Here is a 13,851-nt window from a genome sequence, read left to right on the forward strand (position 1 = left end):
AGAGCGGGAGATTTAAAACAGCGCGAGTGGAGAGTGAGCCGGGACATTGAAAACAGCGCGAGTGGAGAGAAAGCCGGGACATTGAAAACAGTGCGAGAGGAGAGTGAGCCGGGACATTGAAAACAGCGCGAGTGGAGAGAAAGCCGGGACATTGAAAACAGCGCGAGTGGAGAGTGAGCCGGGACATTGAAAACAGCGCGAGTGGAGAGAGAGCCGGGACATTGAAAACAGCGCGAGTGGAGAGAAAGCCGGGAGATTGAAAACAGCGCGAGAGGAGAGTGAGCCGGGACATTGAAAACAGCGCGAGTGGAGAGAAAGCCGGGACATTGAAAACAGCGCGAGTGGAGAGAGAGCGGGAGATTTAAAACAGCGCGAGTGGAGAGTGAGCCGTGACATTGAAAACAGCGCGGGAGGAGAGACACCCGGGACATATAAAATAGCGCGAGTGGAGAGAAAGCCGGGACATTGAAAACAGTGCGAGAGGAGAGTTAGCCGGGACATTGAAAACAGCGCGAGTGGAGAGAAAGCCGGGACATTGAAAACAGTGCGAGAGGAGAGTGAGCCGGGACATTGAAAACAGCGCGAGAGGAGAGTGAGCCGGGAGATTGAAAACAGCGCGAGAGGAGAGTGAGCCGGGACATTGAAAACAGCACGAGTGGAGAGAGAGCCGGGACATTGAAAACAGCGCGAGTGGAGAGTGAGCCGAGACATTGAAAACAGCGCGAGAGGAGAGAGAGCCAGGAGATTGAAAACAGCGCGAGTGGAGAGTGAGCCGGGACATTGAAAACAGCGCGAGAGGAGAGAGAGCCGGGAGATTGAAAACAGCGCGAGTGGAGAGAGAGCCGGGAGATTGAAAACAGCGCGAGTGGAGAGAGAGTGGGAGATTTAAAACAGCGCGAGAGGAGAGTGAGCCGGGACATTGAAAACAGCGTGAGTGGGAAGAAAGCCGGGACATTGAAAACAGAGCGAGTGGAGAGAGAGCCGGGAGATTGAAAACAGCGCGAGTGGAGAGAATGCCGGGACATTGAAAACAGCGCGAGTGGAGAGTGAGCCGAAGATTGAAAACAGCGCGAGTGGAGAGAAAGCCGGGACATTGAAAACAGTGCGAGTGGAGAGTGAGCCGGGAGATTGAAAACAGCGCGAGTGGAGAGAGAGCGGGAGATTGAAAACAGCGCGAGAGGAGAGAAAGCGGGAGATTGAAAACAGCGCGAGTGGAGAGTGAGACGGGACATTGAAAACAGCGCGAGTGGAGGGAGAGCCGGGACATTGAAAACAGCGCGAGAGGAGAGAGAGCCGGGACATTGAAAACAGCGCGAGTGGAGAGAGAGCCGGGAGATTGAAAACAGCGCGAGTGGAGAGTGCGCCGGGACATTGAAAACAGCGCGAGTGGAGAGAGAGCCGGGACATTGAAAACAGCGCGAGTGGAGAGAGAGCCGGGAGATTGAAAACAGCGCGAGTGGAGAGTGCGCCGGGACATTGAAAACAGCGCGAGAGGAGAGAGAGCCGGGACATTGAAAACAGCGCGAGCGGAGAGAAAGCCGGGACATTGAAAACAGCGCGGGAGGAGAGTGAGCCGGGACAGTGAAAACAGCACGAGTGGAGAGTGAGCCGGGACATTGAAAACAGCGCGAGTGGAGAGTGAGCCGGGACATTGAAAACAGCGCAAGAGGAGAGTGCGCCGGGACATTGAAAACAGCGCGAGAGGAGAGTGAGCCGGGACATTGAAAACAGCGCGAGAGGAGAGTGCGCCGGGACATTGAATACAGCGCGAGTGGAGAGAAAGCCGGGAGATTGAAAACAGCGCGAGTGGAGAGAAAGCCGGGGCTTTGAAAACAGCGCGAGTGGAGAGTGAGCCGGGACATTGAAAACAGCGCGAGTGGAGAGTGAGCCGGGACATTGAAAACAGCGCGAGAGGAGAGTGAGCCGGGACATTGAAAACAGCGCGAGTGGAGAGTGAGCCGGGACATTGAAAACAGCGCGAGTGGAGAGAGAGCCGGGACATTGAAAACAGCGCGAGAGGAGAGTGCGCCGGGACATTGAAAATAGCGCGAGTGGAGAGAAAGCGGGAGATTGAAAACAGCGCGAGTGGAGAGAAAGCCGGGAGATTGAATACAGCGCGAGTGGAGAGAAAGCCGGGAGATTGAAAACAGCGCGAGTGGAGAGAAAGCCGGGACTTTGAAAACAGCGCGAGTGGAGAGTGAGCCGGGACATTGAAAACAGCGCGAGTGGAGAGTGCGCCGGGACATTGAAAACAGCGCGGGAGGAGAGTGAGCCGGGACATTGAAAACAGCGCGAGTGGAGAGAAAGCCGGGACATTGAAAACAGCGCGAGTGGAGAGAGAGCCGGAACATTGAAAACAGCGCAAGAGGAGAGTGAGCCGGGACATTGAAAACAGCGCGAGTGGAGAGAAAGCCGGGACATTGAAAACAGCGCGAGTGGAGAGAGAGCCGGGAGATTGAAAACAGCGCGAGTGGAGAGAGAGCCGGGACATTGAAAATAGCGCGAGTGGAGAGAAAGCCGGGAGATTGAAAACAGCGCGAGTGGAGAGTGAGCCGGGACATTGAAAACAGCGCGAGTGGAGAGTGAGCCGGGACATTGAAAACAGCGCGAGTGGAGAGAAAGCCGGGACATTGAAAACAGCGCGAGTGGAGAGTGAGCCGGGACATTGAAAACAGCGCGAGTGGAGAGTGAGCCGGGACATTGAAAACAGCGCGAGTGGAGAGTGAGCCGGGACATTGAAAACAGCGTGAATGGAGAGAAAGCCGGGACATTGAAAACAGCGCGAGAGGAGAGAAAGCCGGGACATTGAAAACAGCGCGAGTGGAGAGTGCGCCGGGACATTGAAAACAGCGCGAGTGGAGAGTGCGCCGGGACATTGAAAACAGCGCGAGTGGAGAGAAAGCCGGGACATTGAAAACAGCGCGAGTGGAGAGAGAGCCGGGAGATTGAAAACAGCGCGAGTGGAGAGTGAGCCGGGACATTGAAAACAGCGCGAGTGGAGAGAAAGCCGGGACATTGAAAACAGCGCGAGTGGAGAGTGCGCCGGGACATTGAAAACAGCGCGAGTGGAGAGAAAGCCGGGACATTGAAAACAGCGCGAGTGGAGAGTGAGCAGGCACATTGAAAACAGCGCAAGTGGAGAGAGAGCCGGAACATTGAAAACAGCGCGAGAGGAGAGAGAGCCGGGACATTGAACACAGCGCGAGTGGAGAGTGAGCCGGGACATTGAAAACAGCGCGAGTGGAGAGAGAGCCGGAACATTGAAAACAGCGCGTGAGGAGAGACAGCCGGGACATTGAACACAGCGCGAGTGGAGAGTGAGCCGGGACATTGAAAACAGCGCGAGTGGAGAGTGAGCCGGAACATTGAAAACAGCGCAAGAGGAGAGAAAGCCGGGACATTGAAAACAGCGCGAGTGGAGAGAGAGCCGGAACATTGAAAACAGCGCAAGAGGAGAGAAAGCCGGGACATTGAAAACAGCGTGAGTGGAAAGAAAGCCGGGACATTGAAAACAGCGCGAGTGGAGAGAGAGCCGGGAGATTGAAAACAGCGCGAGTGGAGAGAGAGCGGGAGATTGAAAACAGCGCGAGTGGAGAGAGAGCCGGGAGATTGAAAACAGCGCGAGTGGAGAGAGAGCGGGAGATTGAAAACAGCGCGAGTGGAGAGTGAGCCGGGACATTGAAAACAGCGCGAGTGGAGAGTGAGACGGGACATTGAAAACAGCGCGAGAGGAGAGAGAGCCGGGACATTGAAAACAGCGCGAGTGGAGAGTGAGCCGGGACATTGAAAACAGCGCGAGTGGAGGGAGAGCCGGGACATTGAAAACAGCGCGAGCGGAGAGAAAGCCGGGAGATTGAAAACAGCGCGAGTGGAGGGAGAGCCGGGACATTGAAAACAGCGCGAGTGGAGGGAGAGCCGGGACATTGAAAACAGCGCGAGCGGAGAGAAAGCCGGGACATTGAAAACAGCGCGGGAGGAGAGTGAGCCGGGACATTGAAAACAGCACGAGTGGAGAGTGAGCCGGGACATTGAAAACAGCGCGAGAGGAGAGAAAGCCGGGACATTGAAAACAGCGCGAGAGGAGAGTGAGACGGGACATTGAAAACAGCGCGAGTGGAGAGTGAGCCGGGACATTGAAAACAGCGCGAGAGGAGAGTGAGCCGGGACATTGAAAACAGCGCGAGAGGAGAGTGCGCCGGGACATTGAATACAGCGGGAGTGGAGAGAAAGCCGGGAGATTGAAAACAGCGCGAGTGGAGAGAAAGCCGGGACATTGAAAACAGCGCGAGAGGAGAGAAAGCCGGGAGATTGAAAACAGCGCGAGTGGAGAGTGAGCCAGGACATTGAAAACAGCGCGAGTGGAGAGAAAGCCGGGACATTGAAAACAGCGCGAGAGGAGAGAGAGCCGGGACATTGAAAACAGCGCGAGTGGAGAGAGAGCCGGGACATTGAAAACAGCGCGGGTCGAGAGAAAGCCGGGACATTGAAAACAGCGCGAGTGGAGAGTGAGCCGGGGCATTGAAAACAGCGCGAGAGGAGAGAGAGCCGGGACATTGAAAACAGCGCGAGTGGAGAGAGAGACGGGACATTGAAAACAGCGCGGGTCGAGAGAAAGCCGGGACATTGAAAACAGAGTGAGAGGAGAGAAAGCCGGGACATTGAAAACAGAGCGAGAGGAGAGAAAGCCGGGACATTGAAAACAGCGCGAGTGGAGAGAAAGTCGGGACATTGAAAACAGCGCGAGTGGAGAGTGCGCCCGGAGATTGAAAACAGCGCGAGTGGAGAGAGAGCGGGAGATTGAAAACAGCGCGAGTGGAGAGTGAGCCGGGAGATTGAAAACAGCGCGAGTGGAGAGAAAGCCGGGACATTGAAAACAGCGCGAGTGGAGAGTGCGCCGGGACATTGAAAACAGCGTAAGTGGAGAGTGAGCCGGGAGATTGAAAACAGCGCGGGAGGAGAGTGAGCCGGGACATTGAAAACAGCGCGGGAGGAGAGAAAGCCGGGACATTGAAAACAGCGCGAGTGGAGAGTGAGCCGGGACATTGAAAACAGCGCGAGTGGAGAGTGAGCCGGGACATTGAAAACAGCGCGAGTGGAGAGTGAGCCGGGACATTGAAAACAGCGCGAGTGGAGAGTGAGCCGGGACATTGAAAACAGCGCGAGTGGAGAGACAGCCGGGACATTGAAAACAGCGCGAGTGGAGAGTGAGCCGGGACATTGAAAACAGCGCGAGTGGAGAGTGCGCCGGGAGATTGAAAACAGCGCGAGTGGAGAGTGAGCCGGGACAGTGAAAACAGCGCGAGTGGAGAGTGCGCCGGGAGATTGAAATCAGCGCGAGTGGAGAGTGAGCCGGGAGATTGAAAACAGCGCAAGTGGAGAGAAAGCCGGGACATTGAAAACAGCGCGAGTGGAGAGTGCGCCGGGACATTGAAAACAGCGTGAGTGGAGAGTGAGCCGGGAGATTGAAAACAGCGCGGGAGGAGAGTGATCCGGGACATTGAAAACAGCGCGGGAGGAGAGAAAGCCGGGACATTGAAAACAGCGCGAGTGGAGAGTGAGCCGGGACATTGAAAACAGCGCGAGTGGAGAGTGAGCCGGGACATTGAAAACAGCGCGAGTGGAGAGTGCGCCGGGAGATTGAAATCAGCGCGAGTGGAGAGTGAGCCGGGACATTGAAAACAGCGCGGGAGGAGAGAAAGCCGGGACATTGAAAACAGCGCGAGTGGAGAGAAAGCCGGGACATTGAAAACAGCGCGAGAGGAGAGAAAGCCGGGACATTGAAAACAGCGCGAGAGGAGAGTGCGCCGAGAGATTGAAAATAGCGCGAGTGGAGAGAAAGCCGGGACATTGAAAACAGCGCGAGAGGAGAGAAAGCCGGGACATTGAAAACAGCGCGAGTGGAGAGAAAGCCGGGACATTGAAAACTGCGCGAGAGGAGAGAAAGCCGGGACATTGAAAACAGCGCGAGTGGAGAGAAAGCGGGAGATTGAAAACAGCACGAGTGGAGAGTGCGCCGGGACATTGAAAACAGCGCGAGTGGAGAGTGAGCCGGGACATTGAAAACAGCGCGAGAGGAGAGTGAGCCGGGACATTGAAAACAGCGCGAGTGGAGAGAAAGCCGGGACATTGAAAACAGCGCGAGAGGAGAGTGCGCCGGGAGATTGAAAATAGCGCGAGTGGAGAGTGAGCCGGGACATTGAAAACAGTGCGAGAGGAGAGTGAGCCGGGACATTGAAAACAGCGCGAGTGGAGAGTGAGCCGGGACATTGAAAACAGTGCGAGAGGAGAGTGAGCCGGGACATTGAAAACAGCGCGAGTGGAGAGAAAGCCGGGACATTGAAAACAGCGCGAGTGGAGAGTGAGCCGGGACATTGAAAACAGCGCGAGTGGAGAGAGAGCCGGGACATTGAAAACAGCGCGAGTGGAGAGAAAGCCGGGAGATTGAAAACAGCGCGAGAGGAGAGTGAGCCGGGAGATTGAAAACAGCGCGAGTGGAGAGAAAGCCGGGACATTGAAAACAGCGCGAGTGGAGAGAGAGCGGGAGATTTAAAACAGCGCGAGTGGAGAGTGAGCCGGGACATTGAAAACAGCGCGAGTGGAGAGAAAGCCGGGACATTGAAAACAGTGCGAGAGGAGAGTGAGCCGGGACATTGAAAACAGCGCGAGTGGAGAGAAAGCCGGGACATTGAAAACAGCGCGAGTGGAGAGTGAGCCGGGACATTGAAAACAGCGCGAGTGGAGAGAGAGCCGGGACATTGAAAACAGCGCGAGTGGAGAGAAAGCCGGGAGATTGAAAACAGCGCGAGAGGAGAGTGAGCCGGGACATTGAAAACAGCGCGAGTGGAGAGAAAGCCGGGACATTGAAAACAGCGCGAGTGGAGAGAGAGCGGGAGATTTAAAACAGCGCGAGTGGAGAGTGAGCCGTGACATTGAAAACAGCGCGGGAGGAGAGACACCCGGGACATTGAAAATAGCGCGAGTGGAGAGAAAGCCGGGACATTGAAAACAGTGCGAGAGGAGAGTTAGCCGGGACATTGAAAACAGCGCGAGTGGAGAGAAAGCCGGGACATTGAAAACAGTGCGAGAGGAGAGTGAGCCGGGACATTGAAAACAGCACGAGTGGAGAGTGAGCCGGGACATTGAAAACAGCGCGAGTGGAGAGTGAGCCGGGACATTGAAAACAGCGCGAGAGGAGAGTGAGCCGGGACATTGAAAACAGCGCGAGAGGAGAGTGAGCCGGGACATTGAAAACAGCACGAGTGGAGAGAGAGCCGGGACATTGAAAACAGCGCGAGTGGAGAGTGAGCCGGGACATTGAAAACAGCGCGAGAGGAGAGAGAGCCAGGAGATTGAAAACAGCGCGAGTGGAGAGTGAGCCGGGACATTGAAAACAGCGCGAGAGGAGAGAGAGCCGGGAGATTGAAAACAGCGCGAGTGGAGAGAGAGCCGGGAGATTGAAAACAGCGCGAGTGGAGAGAGAGTGGGAGATTTAAAACAGCGCGAGAGGAGAGAGAGCCCGGACATTGAATACAGCGTGAGTGGAGAGTGAGCCGGGACATTGAAAACAGCGCGAGTGGAGAGAAAGCCGGGAGATTTAAAACAGCGCGAGTGGAGAGAAAGCCGGGAGATTGAAAACAGCGCGAGAGGAGAGAGAGCCCGGACATTGAAAACAGCGCGAGTGGAGAGAGAGCCGGGACATTGAAAACAGCGCGAGTGGAGAGTGAGCCGGGACATTGAAAACAGCGCGAGTGGAGAGAAAGCCGGGAGATTGAAAACAGCGCGAGTGGAGAGTCAGCCGGGACATTGAAAACAGCGCGAGAGGAGAGAAAGCCGGGAGATTGAAAACAGCGCGAGAGGAGAGAAAGCCGGGACATTGAAAACAGCGCGAGTGGAGAGTGAGCCGGGACATTGAAAACAGCGCGAGTGGAGAGAAAGCCGGGAGATTGAAAACAGCGCGAGTGGAGAGTGCGCCGGGACATTGAAAACAGCGTGAGTGGAGAGAGAGCGGTAGATTTAAAACAGCGCGAGTGGAGAGAGAGCCGGGACATTGAAAACAGCGCGAGTGGAGAGTGCGCCGGGACATTGAAAACAGCGCGAGTGGAGAGTGCACCGGGACATTGAAAACAGCGCGAGTGGAGAGTGAGCGGGAGATTTAAAACAGCGCGAGTGGAGAGAAAGCCGGGACATTGAAAACAGCGCGAGTGGAGAGTGAGCCGGGACATTGAAAACAGCGTGAGTGGAGAGTGAGCCGGGACATTGAAAACAGCGCGAGTGGAGAGAAAGCCGGGACATTGAAAACAGCGCGAGTGGAGAGTGAGCCGGGAGATTGAAAACAGCGCGAGTGGAGAGAAAGCCGGGATATTGAAAACAGCGCGAGAGGAGAGAGAGCCGGGACATTGAAAACAGCGCGAGTGGAGAGAAAGCCGGGACATTGCAAACAGCGCGAGTGGAGAGTGCGCCGGGACATTGAACACAGCGTGAGTGGAGAGAAAGCCGGGACATTTAAAACAGCGCGAGTGGAGAGAAAGCCGGGACATTGAAAACAGCGCGAGAGGAGAGAGAGCCGGGACATTGAACACAGCGCGAGTGGAGAGAAAGCCGGGACATTGTAATCAGTGCGAGAGGAGAGTGAGCTGGGACATTGAAAACAGCCCGAGTGGAGAGAAAGCGGGAGATTGAAAACAGCGCGAGTGGAGAGTGCGCCGGGACATTGAAAACAGCGCGGGAGGAGAGAAAGCCGGGACATTGAAAACAGCGCGAGAGGAGAGAAAGCCGGGAGATTGAAAACAGCGCGAGAGGAGAGAAAGCCGGGACATTGAAAACAGCGCGAGAGGAGAGAAAGCCGGGACATTGAAAACAGCGCGAGTGGAGAGAAAGCCGGGACATTGAAAACAGCGCGAGTGGAGAGAAAGCCGGGACATTGAAAACAGCGCGCGTGGAGAGAAAGCCGGGACATTGAAAACAGCGCGAGAGGAGAGAAAGCCGGGACATTGAAAACAGCGCGAGTGGAGAGAAAGCCGGGAGATTGAAAACAGCGCGCGTGGAGAGAAAGCCGGGACATTGAAAACAGCGCGAGAGGAGAGAAAGCCGGGACATTGAAAACAGCGCGAGAGGAGAGTGAGCCGGGACATTGAAAACAGCGCGCGTGGAGAGAAAGCCGGGACATTGAAAACAGCGCGAGAGGAGAGAAAGCCGGGACATTGAAAACAGCGCGAGTGGAGAGAAAGCCGGGAGATTGAAAACAGCGCGAGTGGAGAGTGCGCCGGGACATTGAAAACAGCGCGAGTGGAGAGTGAGCCGGGACATTGAAAACAGCGCGAGTGGAGAGTGAGCCGGGACATTGAAAACAGCGCGAGTGGAGAGTGAGCCGGGACATTGAAAACAGCGCGAGTGGAGAGAGAGCCGGGACATTGAAAACAGCGCGAGAGGAGAGAGAGCCGGGACATTGAAAACAGCGCGAGTGGAGAGTGAGCCGGGACATTGAAAACAGCGCGAGTGGAGAGAAAGCCGGGACATTGAAAACAGCGCGAGTGGAGAGAGAGCTGGGACATTGAAAACAGCGCGAGCGGAGAGTGAGCCGGGACATTGAAAACAGCGCGAGTGGAGAGTGAGCCGGGAGATTGAAAATAGCGCGGGTGGAGAGTGAGCGGGAGATTGAAAACAGCGCGAGTGGAGAGAAAGCCGGGAGATTGAAAACAGCGCGAGTGGAGAGAGAGCCGGGACATTGAAAACAGCGCGAGTGGAGAGAAAGCCGGGAGATTGAAAACAGCGCGAGAGGAGAGTGAGCCGGGAGATTGAAAACAGCGCGAGTGGAGAGAAAGCCGGGACATTGAAAACAGCGCGAGTGGAGAGAGAGCGGGAGATTTAAAACAGCGCGAGTGGAGAGTGAGCCGGGACATTGAAAACAGCGCGAGTGGAGAGAAAGCCGGGACATTGAAAACAGTGCGAGAGGAGAGTGAGCCGGGACATTGAAAACAGCGCGAGTGGAGAGAAAGCCGGGACATTGAAAACAGCGCGAGTGGAGAGTGAGCCGGGACATTGAAAACAGCGCGAGTGGAGAGAGAGCCGGGACATTGAAAACAGCGCGAGTGGAGAGAAAGCCGGGAGATTGAAAACAGCGCGAGAGGAGAGTGAGCCGGGACATTGAAAACAGCGCGAGTGGAGAGAAAGCCGGGACATTGAAAACAGCGCGAGTGGAGAGAGAGCGGGAGATTTAAAACAGCGCGAGTGGAGAGTGAGCCGTGACATTGAAAACAGCGCGGGAGGAGAGACACCCGGGACATTGAAAATAGCGCGAGTGGAGAGAAAGCCGGGACATTGAAAACAGTGCGAGAGGAGAGTTAGCCGGGACATTGAAAACAGCGCGAGTGGAGAGAAAGCCGGGACATTGAAAACAGTGCGAGAGGAGAGTGAGCCGGGACATTGAAAACAGCACGAGTGGAGAGTGAGCCGGGACATTGAAAACAGCGCGAGTGGAGAGTGAGCCGGGACATTGAAAACAGCGCGAGAGGAGAGTGAGCCGGGACATTGAAAACAGCGCGAGAGGAGAGTGAGCCGGGACATTGAAAACAGCACGAGTGGAGAGAGAGCCGGGACATTGAAAACAGCGCGAGTGGAGAGTGAGCCGGGACATTGAAAACAGCGCGAGAGGAGAGAGAGCCAGGAGATTGAAAACAGCGCGAGTGGAGAGTGAGCCGGGACATTGAAAACAGCGCGAGAGGAGAGAGAGCCGGGAGATTGAAAACAGCGCGAGTGGAGAGAGAGCCGGGAGATTGAAAACAGCGCGAGTGGAGAGAGAGTGGGAGATTTAAAACAGCGCGAGAGGAGAGAGAGCCCGGACATTGAATACAGCGTGAGTGGAGAGTGAGCCGGGACATTGAAAACAGCGCGAGTGGAGAGAAAGCCGGGAGATTTAAAACAGCGCGAGTGGAGAGAAAGCCGGGAGATTGAAAACAGCGCGAGAGGAGAGAGAGCCCGGACATTGAAAACAGCGCGAGTGGAGAGAGAGCCGGGACATTGAAAACAGCGCGAGTGGAGAGTGAGCCGGGACATTGAAAACAGCGCGAGTGGAGAGAAAGCCGGGAGATTGAAAACAGCGCGAGTGGAGAGTGAGCCGGGACATTGAAAACAGCGCGAGAGGAGAGAAAGCCGGGAGATTGAAAACAGCGCGAGAGGAGAGAAAGCCGGGACATTGAAAACAGCGCGAGTGGAGAGTGAGCCGGGACATTGAAAACAGCGCGAGTGGAGAGAAAGCCGGGAGATTGAAAACAGCGCGAGTGGAGAGTGCGCCGGGACATTGAAAACAGCGCGAGTGGAGAGAGAGCGGTAGATTTAAAACAGCGCCAGTGGAGAGAGAGCCGGGACATTGAAAACAGCGCGAGTGGAGAGTGCGCCGGGACATTGAAAACAGCGCGAGTGGAGAGTGCACCGGGACATTGAAAACAGCGCGAGTGGAGAGTGAGCGGGAGATTTAAAACAGCGCGAGTGGAGAGAAAGCCGGGACATTGAAAACAGCGCGAGTGGAGAGTGAGCCGGGACATTGAAAACAGCGTGAGTGGAGAGTGAGCCGGGACATTGAAAACAGCGCGAGTGGAGAGAAAGCCGGGACATTGAAAACAGCGCGAGTGGAGAGTGAGCCGGGAGATTGAAAACAGCGCGAGTGGAGAGAAAGCCGGGAGATTGAAAACAGCGCGAGAGGAGAGAGAGCCGGGACATTGAAAACAGCGCGAGTGGAGAGAAAGCCGGGACATTGCAAACAGCGCGAGTGGAGAGTGCGCCGGGACATTGAACACAGCGTGAGTGGAGAGAAAGCCGGGACATTTAAAACAGCGCGAGTGGAGAGAAAGCCGGGACATTGAAAACAGCGCGAGAGGAGAGAGAGCCGGGACATTGAACACAGCGCGAGTGGAGAGAAAGCCGGGACATTGTAATCAGTGCGAGAGGAGAGTGAGCTGGGACATTGAAAACAGCCCGAGTGGAGAGAAAGCGGGAGATTGAAAACAGCGCGAGTGGAGAGTGCGCCGGGACATTGAAAACAGCGCGGGAGGAGAGAAAGCCGGGACATTGAAAACAGCGCGAGAGGAGAGAAAGCCGGGAGATTGAAAACAGCGCGAGAGGAGAGAAAGCCGGGACATTGAAAACAGCGCGAGAGGAGAGAAAGCCGGGACATTGAAAACAGCGCGAGTGGAGAGAAAGCCGGGACATTGAAAACAGCGCGAGTGGAGAGAAAGCCGGGACATTGAAAACAGCGCGCGTGGAGAGAAAGCCGGGACATTGAAAACAGCGCGAGAGGAGAGAAAGCCGGGACATTGAAAACAGCGCGAGTGGAGAGAAAGCCGGGAGATTGAAAACAGCGCGCGTGGAGAGAAAGCCGGGACATTGAAAACAGCGCGAGAGGAGAGAAAGCCGGGACATTGAAAACAGCGCGAGAGGAGAGTGAGCCGGGACATTGAAAACAGCGCGCGTGGAGAGAAAGCCGGGACATTGAAAACAGCGCGAGAGGAGAGAAAGCCGGGACATTGAAAACAGTGCGAGTGGAGAGAAAGCCGGGAGATTGAAAACAGCGCGAGTGGAGAGTGCGCCGGGACATTGAAAACAGCGCGAGTGGAGAGTGAGCCGGGACATTGAAAACAGCGCGAGTGGAGAGTGAGCCGGGACATTGAAAACAGCGCGAGTGGAGAGTGAGCCGGGACATTGAAAACAGCGCGAGTGGAGAGAGAGCCGGGACATTGAAAACAGCGCGAGAGGAGAGAGAGCCGGGACATTGAAAACAGCGCGAGTGGAGAGTGAGCCGGGACATTGAAAACAGCGCGAGTGGAGAGAAAGCCGGGACATTGAAAACAGCGCGAGTGGAGAGAGAGCCGGGACATTGAAAACAGCGCGAGCGGAGAGTGAGCCGGGACATTGAAAACAGCGCGAGTGGAGAGTGAGCCGGGAGATTGAAAATAGCGCGAGTGGAGAGTGAGCGGGAGATTGAAAACAGCGCGAGTGGAGAGAAAGCCGGGAGATTGAAAACAGCGCGAGTGGAGAGTGAGCCGGGACATTGAAAACAGCGCGAGTGGAGAGAGAGCCGGGACTTTGAAAACAGCGCGAGTGGAGAGAAAGCGGGAGATTTAAAACAGCGCGAGTGGAGAGTGCGCCGGGACATTGAACACAGCGCGAGTGGAGAGAAAGCCGGGACATTGAAAACAGCGTGAGAGGAGAGTGAGCAGGGACATTGAAAACAGCGCGAGTGGAGAGAAAGCCGGGACATTGAAAACAGCGCGAGAGGAGAGTGAGCCGGGACATTGAAAACAGCGCGAGAGGAGAGAAAGCCGGGACATTGAAAACAGCGCGAGTGGAGAGAGTGCGGGAGATTTAAAACAGCGCGCGTGGAGAGAAAGCGGGACATTGAAAACAGCGCGAGTGGAGAGAAAGCGGGAGATTGAAAACAGCGCGAGTGGAGAGAGTGCGGGAGATTTAAAACAGCGCGAGTGGAGAGCAAGCCGGGACATTGAAAACAGCGCGAGAGGAGAGAAAGCCGGGACATTGAAAACAGCGCGAGAGGAGAGTGCGCCGGGACATTGAAAACAGCGCGAGTGGAGAGAAAGCGGGAGATTGAAAACGGCGCAAGTGGAGAGTGAGCCGGGAGATTGAAAACAGCGCGAGTGGAGAGTGCGCTGGGAGATTGAAAACAGCGCGAGTGGAGAGAAAGCCGGGAGATTTAAAACAGCGCGAGTGGAGAGAAAGCCGGGACATTGAAAACAGCGCGAGAGGAGAGAGAGCCCGGACATTGAATACAGCGTGAGTGGAGAGTGAGCCGGGACATTGAAAATAGCGCGAGTGGAGAGAAAGCCGGGAGATTTAAAACAG

Source organism: Scyliorhinus torazame, chromosome 16 (genome assembly GCF_047496885.1).
Source record: "Scyliorhinus torazame isolate Kashiwa2021f chromosome 16, sScyTor2.1, whole genome shotgun sequence".
Classification (NCBI taxonomy): Eukaryota; Metazoa; Chordata; class Chondrichthyes; order Carcharhiniformes; family Scyliorhinidae; genus Scyliorhinus; species Scyliorhinus torazame.